We start from the raw sequence: 23384 nt of genomic DNA on the forward strand, positions 1-23384 counted from the left end.
TGTTTCTTTGTATGCTACAAAGAAACAAAACAAGTCAAGCTACATCCACTGCACATCAAGCCATATTAAAATGAATGCTGGAAATACTGACTCCTAGTGCAAACATTAGTAGCCTTGTTAGGAGAGCCATACATCAGAATGGCTCTTATTCTCTTACATCCATATACAAAAACAAAGTTCAAGTAATTTGTATATGTGCTTTCTTAAATACTTTTCAGAGTGGTAGGTGTGTTAGTCTGTATCAGCAAAAAAATGAGGAGTTCTTGTGGCACCTTAGAGACTAACAAATTTATTTGGGCATAAGCTTTTGTGGGCTAAACCCCACTTCATCAGATGCATGGAGTTAAAAATACAGTAAGCAGTACATATATTACAGCACATGAAAAGATGGGAGTTGCCTTACCAAGTGTGTGGGGGGGATCAGTGCTAACAGGCCAATTCAATTAATTTGGAAGTGAACTATTCTCAACAGTTGACAAGAAGGGGCGAACATCAACAGAGGGAAAATTACTTTTGAAGTGCTAATGAAACCAATGCAATCAAGGTGGATGTTGCCCATTCCCAATAGTTGACAAGAAGGTGTGAGTATTAACAGAGGAAAAATTACTTTTTGTAGTGACCCATCCACTCCCAGTCTTTACTCAGGCCTAATTTGATGGTGTCCAGTTTACAAATTAATCCCAGTTCTGCAGTTTCTCGTTGAAGTCTGTTTTTGAAGCTTTTTTTGTTGAAGAATTGCCACTTTAAAGTCTGTTATTGAGTGTTGGGAGACAGGCCAGTCCTCACTTACAGACATCCCCCAACCTGAAGCAAATACTCACCACCAACTACACACCACACAACAAAACCATTAAACAAGGAATCAATCCCTGCAACAAACCGCGTTGCCAACTCAGTCTGCATATCTATTCAAGGGACACTATCATAGGACCTGACCACATCTGCCACACCTGCTCGTTCACCGGCACATCTACCAGTGTGATATATGCCATCATGTGCCAGCAATGCCCCTCTGTCATGTACTTTGGCCAAACTGGACAGTCTTTACGCAAAAGAATAAATGGACACAAATCAGACATCAAGAATTGTAACATTCAAAAACCAGTAGGAGAGCACTTCAATCTCACTGGACACTGAGTAACAGACTTAAAAGTGGCAATGTGTCTTTCCATTATGTTAGACATTCTGTAATTCTGTAATTGAAACTCCTACAAACTCATGTTCTCCAATATCTGTAATTAAGCATTCCACTAATTTTATACCTAGGTCTGGCAGAATTCAATTTTTATTTCTTTATAATTTGACAGATAATATCAATATTTATTTGTAAGCATTTTTTTAGATTTTTATCCATTTAAATTTTCACTGTTGCTCAAAATTATGGGTTTTAAGCATTTTTTCCATCTTTGTTCAAATATTCACAGTTGCAGGAAATTATGGGGGAGTCAGACAATTATTTAATGACAATATACTTAAAGATTCAAATAGTTAAACTGTATAACCATCAAATCACAAATTGTCAACATCACATATCAAAATATACAAAATAAATGTCCTTAAATCAAATTTTACTAATTTATTGAACATCATTTTTCTTACTTTGCTAATCTGTAAATTTCTGTTGTTATCAATGGAAATATTTTTGTCAGTTTAGTGAAATTGACATTTGCCTACATTTACCAATTAAAAAATCCTTCCAAGCCTATTAATAGTGTAGCAAAAGTGGTACAATTAGGCAATCAATAATGGGATTGAAGAAACACATTTAACATGGGAACTCACAGGAGAGGCTAATGGCTTCATCAGGTACATATTCAGGACCAGGATTTCTGGTGCACTGACAAGTGATGTGAAGTGGGGTGTTCTTGTGAGAAAGTCAGCAAATCTGGATCCAACAGGATCATCCCAGTATATGGAGATCCTACTAAGGTGTAGAACCAGTTCAAAGATTCTTCTGCCACCTCCTCCATGCTGGCAGTATAGTAGGCATGGTCAGAGGAAAAGAAAGGGTAGCTGGGATGCCTTTATATTGGACTGCTCACTAGATGCTATTTTGACCCTTTCAAAGTAATCAGCCCTGAACACAGTGTCCCAGCATCAGGGAATTACAAAGCTGAGCTTTGTCACTTATGCACCACTCACTCATCCCCCACCTCTCAGCTTGCACCATGTGCCCTTTCACCACAGCTTAACATCTGGCCCAGCCATTAGCTCACTAACAGGATGACAAACCAGCAAGGGACACTTGAGGCATTTTATTTAATAGACATGTTCACTGAATTTTATCGGGATTACTTTGCTGAAAGAGAGAATGGATGAACGAGGACAACATGCTTGCCCAACACCCACAGACATATTGACTGCAAGCTCAGGGAGGCTGTGTAAATGACACATGCCAGCTGTCTGGTGAGGTAATGATTTTGACTGACAAGCCAGGCACATCTTCTAGCAACAATAGTTCAATCTGTTCTGGGAGGAATTAAGAAACACAGCGAATTAAAATGGGCTGGAGAAAGCTGGTTGACATTCTTGCTTGTTTTTCTGAAAGGAGTGTTAATTCCATATTATCGTTAATGTTGCTTTTTTTTTTAGCTGTCCTTATTCATGCTAACAGGAACTATGTGGCTATTGTAAATAAAACAAGTAATAGACTAGGAAATAGCTCATATCCACTTTTTTTCTTTCTCAACTAAGAAGTAACTCAGTTTTAGGAGTAACTCAGGAGCTCAGATATTTATATACTATTTAAAAAAGAGGGAACAGCTCGCTACAAATTTGTTCCTTTGAATAGTGGCATCAGTATCTGTCTATTTATTGAGGCATTCCCTGATACTACTTGCCCCATTTATTCCCACCACTTGTACAGTCTGGGAACTGAATTTTTTTTCCACCTCATTATTTGAGAATTGAACTAAGCTGCATCTATTGAATATTAACAGGATACTTTTGTATAGAGAGAAGTCAGCTGTGGGGAGATAAAGTTCTCATCTCTTGTGCCATTAGAGGCATTTTTTATTACATAGGGACAAATCCTTCCCCTACATTCATAGTTGCAGAGTCTTTCCTGGAAACACAGTGGTGCATTTACACTACATGAAAAGAGAAGCTAGGGTTGCCAGGGACTGCACAAGGGATGAGCAATGTGCTTCACCTACATATCACAGTCCTTAGCTGGGATTGAGGCAGAGTAATGGTAGGGCTTGAGCATGACTCTGAATCTGTGCAGTGCCCCTCCCAACCACCCAGGTAAGTCACTGAGGAGAGGATTTGCTCTGCAATGAAGAGGTCTAAACAGTAATATTTGGCCTTTCATAACCTGATATTTTGACCAAGAGTGGACTTTTGCATTTGCATTTCTCCCAATTTTTTTTGATGTAAAAGAAAAGTCTCCCAAACATTCACAATTTAGGAACATTTTGGGGGTGCAAAATAATCTGTGATGGAACAGCAAAACAACTCCCTTCTTTCACACAGCTCTAGTTCCTATAAACAGCCAGAAAGTATGAAGAGAACGAAAGATGCCTTTTTATAGTCCTTTTAATATATTCCTTAAAATTCAAACTGACTGCTGCTCTGGCTGCAGTTAAAATGCTCCCAAGTGGCACAAGGAGATGAACCGCAGAACAGGGAGTATGTGATAAGGTGTCAGCCTGAGTATTATTCTTAATCAAGTGAAGTAATGATTTCCAACTTTGCTGGCAATATAATTCTCACCCTCTAGGGCCTTCTCCGGCGAGATTATAAGCATGAGTATCTCAGAGGATTGATTTCAGAGTAGCAGCCGTGTTAGTCTGTATCCGCAAAAAAACCAGGAGTACTTGTGGCACCTTAAAGACTAACAAATTTATTTTAGCATGAGCTTTCGTGAGCTCATCCGAAGAAGTGAGCTTTAGCTCACGAAAGCTCATGCTAAAATAAATTTGTTAGTCTTTAAGGTGCCACAAGTACTCCTGTTTTTTTTCAGAGGATTGGGTTCTTTGGGGACTGTTTTCTATCATTTGGGTATCTGTTTGGGATCACTTTTGCCAAAAACCACTGACAATTAACTGCATCCACAAGTATAAAGCTTTTCCTAACATAGAATGGTAACACACCTCATTCACTTATTGAGTCAGGGAAATAGCATGCGTTCTGTTCTATTCAGTTTCATGATAACAATTAGTGATTGCTAAAACTCAAATGATATAGTTTGAGAAAGGATCCAAAAGTTTAAATTCTTTTCTGATGTTTATCCGAACATCTTGGACCTTTAAATCGGGCCATCTCATAAGATTTCTAGTTATTTCCTGGTTTCATATATAGGAAATGATCCAAGAAAAATTCTGCAAACCTTTGTTATGCAAGTAGTCCCATAGAAATCATGTGGATTACTCACGTGTGTAAAGCCTATGGTTACTATTGTATTTTGTTGGTGTTAACTCTTATCTCAGCTACAGACAGGATGTCTGGGGGCTCATAAAATGGAAAAACTAATTCAACAGAATTTTTCAGTCCTGGAAAAATAGTTTTGGTAATATTTGGTTAGAATTTCTGAAAAAAGGGTTAAGTTGATTGTTTGGGACCTGAAGTGCTAGTTCTAGGTGTATAGATTCATTTTCTTGGCAGCTCCTGAACTAATTTGATTTCTATCCACATCCACTTTTATTCTTCTGCTCCTGGACAGCATATATAAACTGTAGCTCTGCCAATAAGCCAAAGTTCTGCCCTGTGGGTGGTCTTGTGTGCAAGGAGAGATGTCCCCTTTGAAGCAATGCTATGCTTCCTTCTGAGGCAGGCCATCTTTTTTGGTTGGTATGAGGGAGAAGGGTCTATGACACGGCCATCTCCTCATCACTGTTCAGTCATTCTCCTGGGGGTAAGTGCAATTAGAAGAACAAGGATTGCAGCTTGTGGTTGAGTCCTGCACAGGAAGCACAAGCAGGGTTGGGCAGGATGGGCTTCCTGAGTCCTCTCAGCCTTATACACCCACATAGGGCCTGGCCATGGTCTGACTCTCAAAATGTACAGTCAAATTGTGGTGTTTGGCATAGCTGCACCACTACACTGAGACCATAGGAAGAATTTGCCTGTTTATTCAGGTACTTCTGTGGTCTCCAGCTCAATAAAATCTAAGCACCTTCCAAGCATTTATGGTTTTTATCCTCCTGTGAGATGTAGGGAAGCAGTATCCATAAAGTATTTATACTGCCATTTGACACACAAATGGATGTAGTGTATTGCTATATTGGAAAGACTAAAACTGTGAGCAGAACAGAGGGCCAAAGTTTGCTCTTAGTTACACCAGTGCAAATCCAAAATATCTCCATTGGCAAATGAGAGAAAACATATAAAAATAAATGACTAATACATTTTGATGCAGAATAATAATATTGTATGACATGCTAAACAACTACAGTAAATTAAAAGTATTGAAGCTGTATTGTACTTTAATTTTGCTATACCAGTTTTGTACTGGTTTCAGAAGTGGATTTACTTCTGATTTTATACCGCTGTAAATTAATCTTTTTCTATGTGTTTTGTTCTTCAGAGAGTCTTGGGAAAACCGAAAACTAAGGGTTGCCAGAAGAAAACATGAAGGAAACTTTCAGCTGTGATGATTGGGATCATACTAACCCTGTGAAAGTCTGTATGGTATTGTCTGGTATATTATGCTGCTCCTGGGATTTGGAAACAATGTATATAACAATGGTTCTGAAGTAACAAATGAAAGTGTTACATACAATGCTACAGAAATAAACTGCAAGCAACTTTTCAGTTCATGATTTTTGCAATGTAATGCATCCTGGGAGAGTTGTTTTAGAAGTGAACACTGAAAGTTTAACACTGAACTCTAGAGTAAGAAACAACAAACATTTCGCATTTCTGATACTGGATTTCAATTGTGTTTTGTGAGATATTAAAAAAAATACTTTGTTCCTTTTTATTTAATTGATGTGTAATATTTGGCAATGATACCTAAAATTCAATTTGACAATGCATGTTTCTCTTTCCAAAGAGAAGAATGGTATTAATGGATAGGGATATTAGCATGCTTATCGGCCTCTGATTTCCAAAAGTGGTGCATGAATAGCACTCTAGGGGGTGGATCAATGAACCAGACTGGTTGGTTCTCCATGGAACATTGTGCTGGAAGCAGCAGAAATTTTATGGATTACACTGTAGCCTATTTTACTTCATGCAGTTCTACAACTACTTGTGGGTGTGCCTAGAGCTGTACAGTATTTATAGCCTTATTTCAATTATTTTTATTTTTACTGCAAGATGTTTTATATTTTTCCTCCCTGTTTTCAAGTTTAATTTGTACCTCTTGAGCACTAGCTTCTGCCTTAATTTGCACAAGTGTATGTATTTGGAGTAACTCAGTTATGCACTAGTGTAATTCTGAGCAGAATCTGTCCATGGATAAATTGATGGTACTAATCTAATTCCTTTTGCATCTCTCTGATTTGTGACTGCAGTGAAAATAGACCTGCAAAAATGTGGGTGCAAGGCTTGTAGGCATAACTGAAATCTGCATCAGACAAGGTGCCCTTCTGATAAGTTACCCCACAGTATAAAGGTATCTTGAATGTATATAACTTTATTATCCATTCTTTCCAATATTTAGTGGTGGTGTTTTGTTTCGTTTTGGAATGCATCTGAAATTAACATGGTTATTTTCTCTTCAGTTGCATCTGTGCTAAGTTATCTATGTCTTCACTGTGCGAAGACACCATTATTTATACCGCACTGTCATTGATTCATATCAGCTTTGGGAATAGTGTCTGTTGTTATCTTACAGCTACTCCAGTGACAGTAGAGGCAGCACAAAACATTGTGTTTTTACAGGGTCTACAAAAGTTACTCTGATGTTACTGCTCTTTTAACTTATTTATTGACAGCTGAGGTAGATTTAAAGTAAAATATTCATCACTTGGAGAATGTACCCATCACATTACAACAGTTTTAATACAGGTTAAGTTTGTTGTGGTTTTAATCTCCGATGACCATTTAAAATAATAAAATAACTATACTGTATTTGCCACCTTACCCCAAGAACTGAGTACTGGCACTGAAGTCAAGTTCCTTTACTCTTCAATTATCTTTAATCCAATCTCCAATATTACTGCCCTTTTGGATGATGGACTCTGATTCTCCCTTTATTTGGGTATGTTAAAACAACCACTCCTTCACTGCTTGTTCCAAAGCATTTGTTAGTCCCCATCATTTGCACCTGCCTTCTATTTTGTTTAAAAGGAAGTGCTGCCAAACATCTTGCAGGAAAAAATACTTTGGTTTCTATTGAAGCTGTGAGTGCTCAGCACTTCTCAAAGACATTTGGCACTACAGAGGATTGGACCCAAAACTGGAAAAACTACATCCACAATAGTAATTGATTGGATGCTTTTTCTACCCAATAAATCTGGCAAACATTACCGCTCAGGTTTTTGTCCTACAGAATTGTGACAGAGTTGTCCAACACAGAAAGTACTGATTCTCAGGGTGTTAATTTGCAAAAAGAGTTAAATGAACAATATACATTGTTTGCCTCTAATTTCTAAGAAGGAATGGGAAAGTAGAAGCCAGTTACTGGATGTGTTTTCTAGGGTTTTTCTTCTTTTCTTGTGTCACTTGCTTCTGAATAACAAGGATTTAAGTAAACTAATTATTGTAGGCCTGCCTGGGAGAGGCTTTATAGCTGTGAGGATCCATTCTGAGGCAGATGGACGGGACTGATTGGCCAGAACATACTAGGGGATTGGCTCAGGAACTATGATGTCTGCTGTAGCCCTAAGGGACTCAGCCTAATTTGAAACGTTCTTTGATAAATGTCTACTTTAGCTCTAAGGCTCTGACTCAGTCTGGAATGAAATCTAGGCTGAGGCCTGCTCCAGTCCTCAAGGTTTTATTCCGGACTGGGAACTTAATATTGCACAGGAGCTCCTTTCAGTCTGGGAATATTGCATAACTCAGAAGCTCACTTGGGCTTGGAAGACTGATTTACTCAGTTGCTATCTGTAGCTTAAGGAGCTTACACCAGTCTTGAGATCTATCAGATTCCAGTTAATGGCTGCATTTGGAAGATTTCCTACCCATAATGAGGGAACTTGTTGTTACTGAAATCGATATATTTCAAAATGTAGAAAAACATCCACAAATATTTATAATCAATTTGAATTGGTATGCTATAATTGTTTAACAGTGTGATTAAAACTGTGATTAATCAAGACTTTTTTAATCTCATGATTAATTGCAATTATTTTTTAATTGTTTGACAGCCCTAATTTATATAGCCTCCAAAAGGTACTAGCTACTTTACAAAGCAACATCTGAGAGGACAATTGACAGAATAGGGATCAGGTCTGAAAAAGTAAATGACTCAGCAAATGTTGATAATCAGTATGTCTTTGTAGTTTTTCTTTCTTCCTCTATTTTTATATTCTACTTGATCAGGACATGCAGATGCATAAGGACAGATGCTTAAGGACAATTTTATTAACTCTGTGGAGGGATACTAAGTTTCTTCCCTGTGTCCCCCAGCTTGTGTGTACCAAGCATTTAAGTGGATCCAGTGCAGGTGTGATACAGAGCTCCCACCACAACCTGTAACTCAGGGTAGACTTTCTTAACTCTACCCATAGGATTCATCTCACTCAAACACATCCTTTCACCCTCCCTCCATAACCACCACTTCTTCCCCACCCTTCCCCACCAAAAAACAAAAAACAAATCTCAGCCTGTGAAGTCTTCAAGATTTCCTTTTTCCCAGAGACACAAAGTCCATCAGTGAATCCAGGTCTCTCTTAATTCTGGGAGCTGACCCCTTGGCCTTTTTTTCCACAGTGTACATTAGCTGCAAATTCCAATAAACTAACCATTCTTACCAATTACTAACATGATCTTCTAAGTTCTAGTCCTATTTAACCTAACTGTGCCTCCAGTGTGCTGTGAGGAAGGTGAAAAAAATCTAACAGACTCCTGCCAAGTTTGGCATTGGTTGGAAAAAATATTTCCTGACTTCCAAAACAGATGATGGATTAGACCTGGAGCATCTCTATGGCAGGGATGGAGGCTGGAGCAACTGAAATGGAGTGAGAAGACCAAAAGACCTGAGCAAAGGTTTACGTTACAGAGACAGGGAGGGGGAATGAGGGGCCAAAATAAAATGATCATTCATACATGATCATTTTTTTTCATTTTTGCTTATGAATGCTTTATTAAATTGTTGATGAAGTGAAAGGGAAAACATGGCATCCATGTTCCAAAATGGGGCTACAACAGGGAAATCCCTTGAAGCACCTTCCAACCGTCCTTCTAATACCCAGTGAGTGGCCCACACGTGGCTCAGGAAAGGGAAAAGTGGGCAACCCAACATCCTCCCCCTAGACATCTCAGGTAAAGTTGGAAGAGATTTCCTGAAAGGCATGGTGTGTCTGTGTTAGGTGTGGGGGTGGGGGGTCTAAGACATTTGGATGCTGCACAGTCCAGATCTCCCAGTTAATCTGTTTCAATTCCTTAGGTGCCAAATCCTGTTGATAGACCTTCCAGGACAGTTGTGTCACTTGCACAATTTGAACTGTGCAGGACTCATTCATGTCTAGTTAATAACCCTACTCTTATGAAAAATACCTTGAAACTTTATTCTCCAGCCCAGAGGTAAGACACCCTATTATATTACACACACCCCCCCTTAGAATCTTGCACACCCCAGTGCAAGTTCTAACAGAAAAATTGTTTTCTCCATCTCACCCTGCCTTCCCCACCCCTTTCACTTATGTCACCAGCCCCATGAAGACACAGTCTGGGTCTATAGGGCTTCCAGCTCCCCTCAAGTTCACTTACCAATCACATGCAAGCAATCCTGCTCTTCAAGAGCTGCCTGGCATTAATCCATTAGTTGCTCCCATGTACCCTGAGGAGGACCTTGGGCTACCCATGCTTCCCTTGTCATCCCAGGGGTCATCATTTGGGTGCCTACTATCGCCCCACTGGGCATTGTCTGAGATCCGAACAGCTGGGTTCCTACTTCCTCCCTTGTGGACCCTGATTAGGTTTACCCTATCTCCCAAATGAGCACCTGCACCCCAAGAGTCCCTTCCAGGTGGGGCAAATCCAGCTCTGAGGTTCACACATTTAGGGTGCTAGGCCCAAAGTTTCTCCCTCCTCTGTGGAGTAGGTCAGCACCTCTTCCTCTACCAGTCCCTTTCCTGGTATGTAGGAATTCACCAATACTTGGTAGCAAATTGAGTATTATGCCAGCATTCTCTGGACTGCTCTGTGGATTACATCCCACTCCTGATGCAACCCTTTCTTCTGTCCTCAGCTCATGGTTTCTATCCCTCACAATACCAATCTAAAAGAGAACAAGCATTCTGCTTAGTCCTCTTCTCCCACAATAAAAACAGAGCTCTGGGGACATGTCCCCTCCCAATATAGAGAGCCTCTCTGGATGGGACCCCAACCACCCCTCCTGGCTAAAATAGCAACCCACAAAGTCATGCTTCATGAAGGGACATTTTCTTTGGGTGTTCCCTGCTTTTCTACAGCAAAAGCTCACTAGTATGGCTTTTCTACCATCCCCTGTGCACCAGGAAACTTTGCCCTTTGGTGACAATAAGAATTTTAGTGGTCATTCATCCAAGGCATGATTGTTCAGGTTAGCTCCTACTTTTTTTTCCTTTGTTGACTTCCCTGTCCTTAGGGTATCCTAGGTACTGGCTTCCTTTTAATATCAGGTACACCAGATCTGGCCCATTGTTCCAGCCCCTCTGCCTCAAAATTGGCCTCTTCCACCCTTGAGTGTCAAAACCATTTTACCCAGGATTGTGTCCCCCCAGATAGACTGTGCAGGAACTGCTCTAACACAAGTAAGTCAATTACTGATGTTAAAGAATCCATGTCCAGGCTCAGCCACCAGTCCCACAATTACCAACTACTGCACAGGGCTACGCTCCTTGGAGAAACAGCTCTGTCCAAAACATCTGTTGGTACCTGCCACTGGAAACCCCAGCAAATCTAAGATGGCCACTTTTAGATCAGGATGTGAGCTTGACTGAGTATCACTCTGTGTCCAATCTTTCTGCCCCGTCCTACCATCGCCCCAAGTCTCTAAGGCCTGTTTGCTCAAGTGTTGTAACAACTGCTCCTGTTGCTGATATTGCATCTCCTGCCACTGTTGTTGGGAGATAAATTATATTTCCTGCTGTTTCTGTTGGTTTTGCAATAGTTGCAGGAGGAGATCTGAGTTTTCTGTTGCTGCTCCATTAATAGGCAGATAAACTCTTCCATCATGAATCTTTTAGGGTTGGCCCCTGTGGGATTATTTGCCTTTTTAGCTAGAGGGGGTTCAGAGATCCAGCCAAGTACACACATTGTCATACCACAGCCACCACCCACCTCTATTTCCCCTTCACCAGGGAACTCACAAAAATTCCAGACTCCTTCTGAGCCCCAAATACTTTAATTCATTCTTCACAAATCTAGCAACAAAACTTGTCTAAAACAAACATTTTTTTAACAGTTCCAGCACCACACAATCTCTTGTGTAGTTTGTTGCCAGGCCTTCTACCTCTGACAATCCCAGCTACTTCTCTCTAATCCTGATTACCTACAGCTTCCTGATGTCTTTTATATTTGAAATACCTGATTCTCCCTCAGGCAGGGCTTGACTTGTAATCAGGGTTGGTTTACCTCCAGGCTCTCTCTAGCTCACATGGATGCCACCCTACTGCAGTTTCATTTAGAAGATTATTTACCATTGCACTTTTATATTCAACATCCTGGGCAATGTTTATGTAGATACATGTCCTTTTTATAATCATTGAGGTTTAATTTGATTTCCTCATATCCAGTTTAAGGGAGACAAGATTAGGTAGGAGGGATAATGAGGAGATTCAACAGCAGAACTGATATGGATTTGGGGCAAGGACACCAGAACATTCTCAAGGTTTCATTCAGTCTTGCAGGATGACTGAACCAGAATAATGGATAAATCATAGCAAAAATAGTAGTGTGAGAAAGTAGGGAGAGAAACTAGCACAGATGAATGGAACACAGTCTGCCAAACAGTCCATAGATTAATTAAATAAATGAAATTGAAAAATAAAAATTAGTCTGCTAAGTATTCCAAACTCCAGAAGGCATGACTATTTTGCACTGAATCAGATGGCATCTGATGACCTTCTAAAACAGAACTGGGTAAATATTTACTTCTCTGTGTCTGTATATTTAAAAAGTATGAGTTGAATTTCTCTCTGTTGACTTAAATCTGCAATGAATTTTGGCCCTGTCTGTTTTATCAGTGTCCCTCATGAAAATTGTTGTCAGACATGTCTGTTGAATTGTGGAGCCCTGTTATGCATATGGAATCTGAAGACAAGCTTCAGTCAAAATTTTCAAATATGGCTACCAAAAGTTAGATATTTTAACTAAAGATATCCATGGGAGCTGGGCTCCTCTGAAAAAGCCATATACATAGGATCCTCAGTCTCCTATAATAATGTTATGCTGAAAGGTGCTAATGTCTGCCAGAAGCGCAAAGAAAATCATTGAGCTCACTAAAGTCAATGGAGAAAGCTTGTCATATCCAAAAAGGCTCAACAAAAAGATCAAACAAGCCCCTTTATACAAGTTAAAACTACTGCACATGATGCCAAGAAATGGACCAGGTGGCAGGCAAGAGCTAGCCCAGGGACGCTAAGAGGGGTTTTCCTGGTGGCAAGTGCAGGGGCTAGGGTATTGGTTATAGACTGTGTGTGCTGGAAAACAAAAACCCGCAAAAGGTGTTGTGAATGTGACCCTGAGTAGAAGCAGAGAGACAGAGTTTGCTGAAATGTTAAATTTGTGGATTTCTGAGCAAGGAAGCTGTTTATTTCTACTGTGTCCAGGGAAACTGGACTTGGTAAATTTTTAGTAAATAAACAAGATTACACCAAGAATATCCATGACAAATATCCCCAATTCCTTATCCTAACAGAAACAAACCTGCAAGGCCTCAAATATTGACAAACTGCTTGGACCAAGGGACAGCAATAGGTCTTATTAGAGATTAGTCCTGCTTTGTTAAAAGAGATGATGCAGGTTTGTTACAATTGCATACATGCCAGTGGAGTGACAGATCTGTCAACTGAAATGTGTTTTCAGTGGAATTACGTATTTCCAAGGTTGTACCATCACATGCACAAATATCTAAATTTCTTGTATTGCAGTGGGAGAGGCTAGAGCACAGGTGAGTTAAACATAGAATTGTGAAAAATTGCAAACACCTGCCTGGTAAGCAAACTATTTTTAACATGTGGTTAGTTCACAAACCTCAAGAGAGCTTCATTAAGGATAATGGAGAATTGAAAAGTGGAGAACATGTGAGCCCAGGAATAAATAACGAAAAAATCTACCACATGAAAACAGTAGATGGGAAATCTCTAAGAATGCAAATGTAAATCACTTATGCATTTTACTTTGCTTTTCTCCATTGCAGATTCATAAAGGCTTTTGCTGCCTAAGACTGTTGTACAGTGAAATGAAACCAATTAAATGTCTAGCATTATTCAGGTATTTATAAGATTTTCCTCATTATGGTCTCCAGGCACAGCTACATTTCTATGAAATGAAAACAATAACCTTCTCAAAATAAGGAGCATGTATTGTGCGACCCTGAGCAGCAATCAACCAAACCAGTTTCCCTGAGAGGAATGGAGTGGGTACACAGCAGTCAGTAGCCTAATTGTCAGGGGATTCAAATGCCTGTAGTTAGCAGAAAAGACTGAACAAAGAGATGTCTTGCTTCTCAGTCTAAAGGTAACAAGACAAACTGACGAACAAGAGGACACATCTTAAAAAAAAACTAAAAAAAACCTTGCAAGGATATTTTCTGCTTTTCAGCCAGGTCTAATGAAAACATTTGGGCCTGGATGTATATCAGGCAGGATGGAGTTCTAATGGCAAACTACTGAGAAATTCCATATCCCAGGAGGCAGATAGCTGAAGCATTCATTCTAAGCTTGGGTGTCATAAAGCAGCATAGGCAGGTTCTGAGATAACTTGTCACTTAGGATTTTACAGATAGTAACCAGTCACCCAGAAGTGAATGGGTAGCCAGTGTAAAGTACAGAACACAGCAGGTATTATTTGCTGCCATCTGTCTTCCTACCTAAAAAGCAGAATGAAGGCTGTGTTCTGTGGTACAGCTTATCTTGGATTGCAACCTTGTATTTAGCAACCTTAAATTATAACTTAATAAAAATGTTTGCTTTGGTTAGGACCAGATTTGCTTTAGACAGCACAAGATCCAGCTCATTAAAATCACAGAACACTAATTTATTGAGAGCAAAAATGAATGCTGAACGGCTTTTGAAATGCTTAAACAATTCAATCATTTCAAAATGTATTTCAGTTATATCAGTTGTGAGCTGCATTTTTGGGAGCATAATTTTTGCACTGAATATCGCTTTAAACAATTACACGCTACTTTTTCCCTCTCTCTGATTTATAGTTGTAGCCCCCATTGTTACTTCCAAGCATATTTAATATCGAGCTCTAACACAATTAAAAATCATTTATAGAAACTGTGCCATAGACAGTCTTGGTGGCTAGGTACATTTTAGGGCAGTAGACTATGGCCTAGTATGAACTGACTTAGTTCTTGCAAAAGCAAAAATTGCTCTAGTGCGCAGCAATTACAGAACCATGATTGAAAATCATTTTCCATCATGGCTGCATAATTTTGCTGCTAATGAAGTTCAAGGTATAGTATAGGCAGAGTAACTCTGTTAGTACCATTCCAAATAATGCAGTTGTAGCAGTGATTCCCAGCAGTCAAAGTAATTTGAATGTTATGGCCCCATAGAGGAAAGTTTTTGTTTTTTTAATATGCTTTTGTAAATTTTTGAACGTTTGCAAGTGATCTCACATAAGGTTATTCTAATCTCTGGTTGTCAGTTCACTCAGACCTAGCCTTAAGCATAAGCAATGCAAAACATTCCTGTGTTCTCCTAAGTAGATCTCCCAGCAGCTGAGCCAAATGGCAGGCAACTGTCTGCTCAACTCCTTTTGCCCCACAATTTACAGCAGTTTCAGCTCTTTTTTTTTGTTCTGAGCTCATACTGATCTGGTCAATATTATCTATAGGTTTTGAAGATTTCTAATCAAACAGCATCAGATGTAGGTAAAACCTACAGGAAAATCAGTAATTAGCAATAGTAGGCTTTATTTCCTGTGGTACCCACTTCCCAATTACCATTTGCTTCTGCACAAATGAACAGCTCGTACAGATACAGACAGACATCATCTTCCTTTCTTAGTTTATGCTGTATGGAAACTATGAAAAGAGGATATTAACATGGTTCCAATGTTTAAAAAATATTAGCATAATGCCTGGCTATTACATCATATTAATAGTAGCTACTGAGCAATACATTTTGTACCCTTGTTCCGTGTAAATATATGATAGTTGTAAACACTTAGCTTATTATGATATTGACTTCATTGTGATAAATAAAGATATTTTCCTATACCTACAGTGAAACAACAGAGTGATGTGATCTATGCCAACAGTTTTAGAGACAGATGTTGCTTTGATTTGTACCGACACAACACTATTGTTTGAGAAGGGTTTAGTGTCAATCGCTCTCTATTCAGACTGCACAACACAATCAACACGTGACTGAACTTGTGAGAGGAGGGTTTCTCATTGGGCCAAATTCTGAGCAATATCATTGAAGTAATGGAAGAACTGACTCCATTTTGAAGATATAATTTGATTTATTTTTAATTTTGAGAATGTTCTATGGCAAGCAGAAAATTATGAATGTGTTACAACTACTACATAGTATAACAGAACAGAATGCACGAGCACTGGCTGTAATCAGCAAGCCATGTATTTCTAAATACCAACAGAAAGCTATTTTGTCCTGAATATTCATGAGTGCTTGCACCAAAAGTGTGCTAGTAGTTAGAGGGAACTTCCTGTGACTGATGAAATTATTCAGTGGCTGGATTTTGTCTCTGCCATATGACATGCAGCCATGGCATTTATTATTCAGTTTTTTCAGTTGCAGGCTTGAAACACTTTGCTGCTCTCCTGTCAATGCTTCCTACAGAAGACTAGGTAATTTTTAAAAAGCGGGGACTTCTGCTCCCAAGTCATAGACACTTCTAATAATTTTACTCTGAGTCTTACAATTCCAGTTCCTAGCACAAGAAACACACAAGAGAGAATCCACTTGAACAATATTATGCATCTCTGAGGTTTGATGCTGAGACAGTGCAGCAGAATAGATCAGGATATGCTCTCTTCCACCTCATAAGGTCTAAAGAGGTAATTATGGAACTGTAAACACACAAGATTTTCTAAAATTCTGTTGCTTAGAATTCTGGGGCTACGTGGGCACCACACTAGGCTTTATGGAGCTTATGTATTCAGCATATGCTTATGAAGCTCAGTGTAGCTGTAGAAAGAGATCTTTTCTCACGCTCTGTCCTGTGAAGTGGCCAGCAGAAATGAGTTGAAAATGGCACTGCCTGGTGACACATCAAAGATGGTTGATGAAAGATGTGTCTAGTAGACACCCTCCCCTCCAAAAAAAAAAATCAGAAAAGGATTAATGAATCTAGGAGGGATAGGGCCTAGTGGTTAGATCCTCATTCCCAACCTTAGGGTTTTCTACAGGACCTAACACTATAATATCTAAGTCGTTCCCACATAAATTAGATCAGCATATCTAGAGCCACAGGCGACTTCATATAGTATTCTGCTCTTCTCTCTTCCAGTTGCTAGGACATTCTTCATGGAGTATACATTCTTTACTTAGATAAGATGGTGATCAGACCAGAAAGGCAAAATGTTTTATCTCCCTAGTGTTGCCCTGAACATGCAGAGATGAGTGGGGTCCATAGAGCTTCTTGGGCAAATGGGGTGATTGTTTTGGGGGGCCACAGATGAAGGCTGACCAGCTAACTTTTGGAAGGGTGTTCTACTGGCATAACTTAATTTATCCAGTGAGCAAAGTTACTTCACCTCAGGATCACAAAACATACTGAACCTCACCCTGGCTCAGCAGAAATGGGTTCACGGATCCGTAAAAAATGTTTCAAATTGCTCTAGCACTCAGCTCCCTTTCCCTACTCAGATAGCTAGAACATTGCCACCCACCCTCTACTTTTTCCCATTTGCTGTTGCTGTGCTTCACCTTCCCTGTGTCTCTGCCATTCCTGATACAGCTGTCTTATGAAGAACACACATTTTTAAAAAAGAGGGAAAAGAAACAAATCTTAGTTCTCCCGTCTTCCTACTCCCTTACCCATCATGACTTATATTTTATCTCTATTATAAGGTTGTTGAACTTTTAATTCAAATATTCCAAATTCTAAAAGTCTCGTCAGCGGCGCAGCAAGACAAGGCAGACTCCCTGCCTGGTGTGGCTCTGTGCAGCTCCGAGAAGCAGCGGCATGTCCCTTCTCTGGATCTTACATGTAGGGGCAGCCCAGGGGGCTCTGTATGTTTCCCCCACCCCAAGCACTGGCTTTGCAGCTCCCATTGGCCAGGAACCACAGCTAATGAGAGTGTGGGGGCAGCGCCTGCAGAAAGGGCAGTGCACAGAGCCACCTAACTGTGCCTCCACGTAGGAGTCAGAGGAGGGACGTGCCGCTGCTTCCAAGAGCTGCCTGAGGTAAGCACCGCCCGGAGCCTGCACCCCTGACCCCCTCCTGCACCCCACCCCCCTGCCCCAGCTCTGATCTCCCTCCCGCCCTCTGAACCCCTTTATTCCAGCCCAGAGCACCCTCCTGCACCCCAAGACCCTCATCCCCAGCTCCACCCCATAGCCCACATCCTCAGCCAGAGCCCTCACATCCCTCTGCACCCCAACCCCATGCCCCAGCCCTGATTCCCCTCCCACCCTCTAAACCTCTCAATCCCAGCCCAGGGCACCCTCATGCACCCCAAACCCCTCATCTCCAGCCCCACCCCAGAGTCTGCACCCCTGGCCAGAGCCCTCACCCCCCCTGCATCCCAACCCCCTGCCCCAGCCCAGAGCCCCTTCCTCCACCCCAAATCACTGATCCCCAGCCCCATACCAGAGCCTGCACCTTCAATTGAAGCCCCCGCAGTCCAACCCCCTGCCTCATCCCGTTGAAAATAAGCAAGTGAATGAGGATGGGGAAAGTGAGTGATAGAGGGAGGAGGGATGGAGTAAGTGGGGGGTGGGAGCTCAGAGAAGGAGGCGGGACCTCAAAGGAGGGGCGGGGTAAGTGTGTTCGGTTTTGTGCAAATAGAAAGTTGGCAACCCTAGTAGATATCAGTGCAAAGAAAAGACGTGGACATTTTTACCAGGGCCACGATAGAACCCTTTAACAATGGCTAGTGATATAAATAAACTGAATTCTACCCCATTAACTTACAAAGGAAAGATGATTGAGCTAGAAGTGACTCACTTAACTTACAAACATTTGCAATAATTTGAAAAGGGATGTGGTTCTTTTGTTGCTGTTGTTTCCTGTTTTATTTATTTGAAAGATTAGATTCTGTTTCAAGTTAAACCCAGTAAATGGCAGAGTTATTGATAGCATCAAGAAACATGCTGCATTATAGGGAAACCTCTCTGGTAACAGCATAAATTTGCAAATTGTGACTTCACTTTGTTGTAAGATAGATGCTACTACCTACTGAACAGAAAAAGCCCTTTCTGCTTCACCTCTAGACATGGTGCTACAACTTTCATAGAAACATGATGGTTTTAATCACTGTCTACTCTCTCATTCCTTCCTCTAGCTGGACATAAAAGTACCTTTCTAGTCTGAACAATAATAACTTCAGCAGGGGTTCATTGCTTCTTGATCTCTCCCCAGGGACTGTGGCCACCAATGCTTACTGCTCCACAGGGTCTGTCACAAATAAAAGCTACCCCTGATGACTATGAAATTACTCCAACAAGATCTTTCTAAGGCAAGTGTTGCAAGTAAGGATTACAGCTTGCTTCATATGTTATATAATGTATTACTCTGAGACTCTTGTGTGTATGTAGAGGAGAATAGGGGGACCTGAAGGTGAGTGTTTGGACTTGGAGCATGTATGTGGGTCAACGGTGTGAGGTTATATGAGGAAGGTGGCATGCAAGTGGGTCTATGTATGCAGTGTGGGTTCGGGTCTATGGAGCATGGGAAATTAGAGGGTCTCTGAGCATGGGGTCTGGACTGAATATTTATTATGGAAACATTATTTTCTCTATTTAACTACTAGAGAGGAAAAAACATTAACTCTACCTATGACTCTTCATGTATACTATCTCCCAGCAAAAGCCTTCTTTGTAGCACTGTGTTTGTTCAAGATTTATATGATCTAGCTCCCTTTCTGGCAGAAACAACATGTAAAAACTCAGCAGGCATCTTGCTTCTGTTCAATTATTAGGCAATTGAGAAAGGCTAACTGGCCTTGATAACTCTATAAACTGTAAAAAGAACGAACACAGCTGCTACTCTGAAATCTATAAACCGTGTTAGCTGATTTGTAAGTCCCTCTAAGACGCAGGATGTACAAGCTCTTATTACTACTGCCAATATCTGGAATTACAGGTTTTGTTCTGCTCTTCTATACTTTGCTCTGCATAATTAGTTTTACACATTCTTCACTTTTAAGGCTCTTCTGAAGAGGTGTCTCCCATTGGCCCAGAGCAGCGATCCACGGCCAGTGGGACCCGCGATCGGCCGGACCTGGGAACAGGGCAGGTAAACACACCGGCCCGGCCTGCCAGGGGCTTTCCCTACACAAGTGGTGACCCCTGTTTGAGAAACCCTGTTCTAGGTGCTCACTCCAGTGCTTACCTTTCCCAATTGACCTAATGAGATTGTACTAGATTTAGCATCAGTAGTGATAATGGTGCAATGCATTAATTTAAAAAGATGGGTAATGCACACAAATTACTAATTAAAACACCTTGTAGAATTATTTGATTATTATAATTAATTATTTATTATTATGGTAGTGCCCAAAAGTTCAAATAAGGATTGAGCCATCACTGTGCTGGCTGCTGTACAACCACAGAGAAAAGTGCCTGCCCTGGACAGCTTAAAATCTAAAGACACAAGGAAAAGGACAGGGTTATAAAAATAGGGCTGTCAAGCAATTAAAAAAAATCACGATTAATCGCACAGTTAATAAAATAATAATATTTATTTAAATATTTTGGATTTTTTTAACATTTTCAAATATATTGATTTCAATTACAATACAGAATACAAAGTTTACAATGCTCACTTTATATTTATTTTTATTTAAAATATTTGCACTATAAAAACAAAAGAAATAGTATTTTTCAATTCCTCTAATACAAGTACTGTAGTGCAATCTTTTTATCGTGAAAATGCAACTTACAAATGTAGAATTATGTACCAAAACGAAACAAAACAAAAACCCTGCATTCCAAAATAAAACAATGTAAAACTTTAGAGCCTACAAGTTCACTCAATCCTACTTCTTGTTCAGTGAATTGCTCAGACAAACAAGTTTGTTTACATTTGCAGGAGATAATGCTGCCTGCTTCTTGTTTACAACGTCACTGTTGTAGCTGGCGTCACAAGTTATTTATGTGCCAGATGCAGTAAAGATTCATATGTCCCTTCAAGCTTCAACCGCCATTACAGGGTACATGCGTCCATGGTGATAATGGGTTCTGCTCGATAACAATCCAAAGCAGTGCAGACTGGTGCATGTTCATTTTCATCATCTCAGTCAGATGCCACCAGCAGAAGGTTGATTTTCTTTTTTGGTGGTTCAGGTTCTGTAGTGTCCACATTGCAGTGTTGCTCTTTTAAGGCTTCTGAAAGCATGCTCCACACCTCGTCCCTCTCAGATTTTGGAAGGTACTTCAGATTGTTAAACCTTGGGTCAAGAGCTGAGGCTGTCTTTAAAAAGCTCATATTGGTATCTTCTTTGTGTTTTGTCAAATACACAATAAAAACATTCTTAAAACCAACAACATGTTCTGGGTCATCATCTGAGACTGCTATAACATGAAATATATAGCAGAATGCAGATAAAACAGATATACAATTCTCCCTCAATTAATTTAGTCATAAATTTAATTAACACATTTTTTTAACAAGTGTCACCAGCATGGAAGCATGTCCTCTGGAATGGTGGCCGAAGCATGAAGAGGTATATGAAGTTTTAATGTATCTAGCATGCAAATACCATGCAATGATGGCTACAAAAGTGCCATGCAAATGCCTGTTCTTACTTTCAGGTGACACTGTAAATAAGAAGCAGGCAGCATTATCTCCCATAAATTTAAATAAACTTGTTTGTCTTAGCGATTGGCTGAACAAGAAGTAGAAGTGAGAGGACTTGTAAGTTTCAAAGTTTTACACTGTTTTGTTTTTGAGTGCAGTTATGTAACAAAAAAAATTTACATTTGTAAGTTGCACTTTCACGATAAAGAGATTGCACTATGGTACTTGTCTGAGGTGAATCGGAAAACACTATTTTTGTTTATCATTTTACAGTGCAAATATTTATAATACAAATAATATAAAGTGAGCACTATACACATTGTATTCTGTGTTGTAATTGAAATCAATATATTTGAAAATGTTGAAAAATATCCAAAACATTTAATAAATTTCAATTGGTATTCTTTTGTTTAACAGTGAAATTAAAAACTGTGATTAATCATGATTCATTTTTATTATGATTAATTGCATGAGCTAACTGTGATTAATTGACAGTCCTAGATAAAAAATACATGTAAATGAGTACAGTAAAGAATTGTCACATGAGAGGAAGAATGGTCTAAGGTTAGAGCATTAACTTTTGAATTGAGAGACGTGGATTCAGTTCTCTATTCTGCCACAGGCTTTCTTTGTGACCTTGAGAAAATCACCAGTTCTCTCTGTGCCCCAGTGTCCCATCTGTAAAATGGGGATAATAATAATCCTCCACAGGAGTGTTGTGAGGGTCAATATGTCAGACTGTGATGTGTTCAGATACTATGGTGTTGGGAGCTGTATTTGGGGCTGTTTTGGTTTTGTTCTTTTTTGTAATTGGAGGTGGGCATCGATAATAGGAAAAGGAAAGAAAGTTTTGGTTTGGTGTCATACTATGGACAAATTTCTGGCTTCATGAATATAAGTAACAGGGTCAGGGGCACATAGCGATTGGAGTCAATGAAAGATAGCTTAGGGTAGCGGTTTTCAAATTTTTATTCTGGTGACCCAGTTGAAGAAAATTGTTGATGCCCATGAAACAACTGAGCTAGGGAAGAGAGGTTGGGCTGTGGGAGGGGCTATGGGCTGGGACAGAGGGTTGGAGTGTGGGGGTGAGGGCTCTGGGGTGGGGCTGGGTATTTGGGGTTTGGGATGCAGGAGAGGCCTCTGGATTTGCAGGGCCAGAGCAGGAGGTTGGGTTGCAGGAGGGGGTCAGGGCTCTGGGCTGGGGGTGCAGGCTCTGGGGTGGGGCTAGGGATGAGGGATTTGGGGTGCAGGAAGGGGCTCCAAGTTTGTGGGGGACTCAGGGCTGGAACAGGGGATTGGGGCATGTGCTTACCTCTGGTGGCTCCCAGTCAGCAACACAGCCGGGGTGCAGAGGCCAGTAGCAGGTCCGGCTCCTAGGCAGAAGCGTGCAAGTGGCTCCGTACAGCTCTCACCCGCAGGCACCGCCACCCCCCGCCCCAGCTCCCATTGGCCGGAATCGGCCAATGGGAGTGTGGAGCCAGTGCTCAGGGTGGGGGGCAGCGCGTGGAGCCCCATGTCTCTCCCCTCCCCGCCCGTGCCTAGGAGCCGGACCTGCTGCTGGCCAGTTCCAGGGCGCAGTGTGGTGTCAGAACAGATAGGGACTAGCCTGCCTTAGCCGAGCAGCACCGCTGACAGGACTTTTAATGGCCCCATCAGCAGTGCTTACCAGAACCACTGAGACCCAGGCCCTTCCATTCCGTGACCCAGTTCGGGGTCACGACCCACCGTTTGAAAACCACTGGCTTAGGGGCCCAAGAGGTGGAGTGGAACTGGAAACGTACTCTTCACTGCCACTCTGCAAGGCAATAAATACGTGTGTTCTCTCTGTGCATGCTGCTAACAGAGGAGCTAGGGACTTGGCCACTCCCCAAGCAGGATGATCATCAGTAGGCTTTGAGCATCAGTTCATTAACTGGACTCTGTTATAGTATTGAAAGTGGCATGATGTTCCCTATGTCGCTTTGTGCCTCTGCAAGTATTATGTATGAAGAAAAGGGGCTCCCTGTCCCCTCCCTGCACCTCCACTCAAGACATGCTAAAATTCTGTACTTTATGCGCAAGTAATTAGTAATTAAATTCAACAGGCAAAGATACCCCCTTTACCTCCACTGGTTTCTTTAAACCATGGAAAACTACTGTGGCAAACCCAGGCCAAATGGCTACAAAGGAGGGGGGGGGGTAGG

At 40.8% G+C, this 23384-nt stretch overlaps 1 long non-coding RNA gene across 1 annotated transcript in view; it reads left to right on the forward strand.

The window, feature by feature from the left end:
- The window catches only part of LOC123372022, a 62864-nt gene extending 57273 nt beyond the window's left edge, over positions 1 to 5591 (forward strand). Inside the window, exon 3 of the long non-coding RNA XR_006580050.1 lies at positions 5528 to 5591. This is a non-coding gene — a long non-coding RNA (uncharacterized LOC123372022). The remainder of the gene's footprint in view (positions 1 to 5527) is intronic.
- Positions 5592 to 23384: the final 17793 nt, after the last annotated feature.

Source organism: Mauremys mutica, chromosome 5, assembly GCF_020497125.1.
Source record: "Mauremys mutica isolate MM-2020 ecotype Southern chromosome 5, ASM2049712v1, whole genome shotgun sequence".
NCBI lineage: Eukaryota > Metazoa > Chordata > Testudines > Geoemydidae > Mauremys > Mauremys mutica.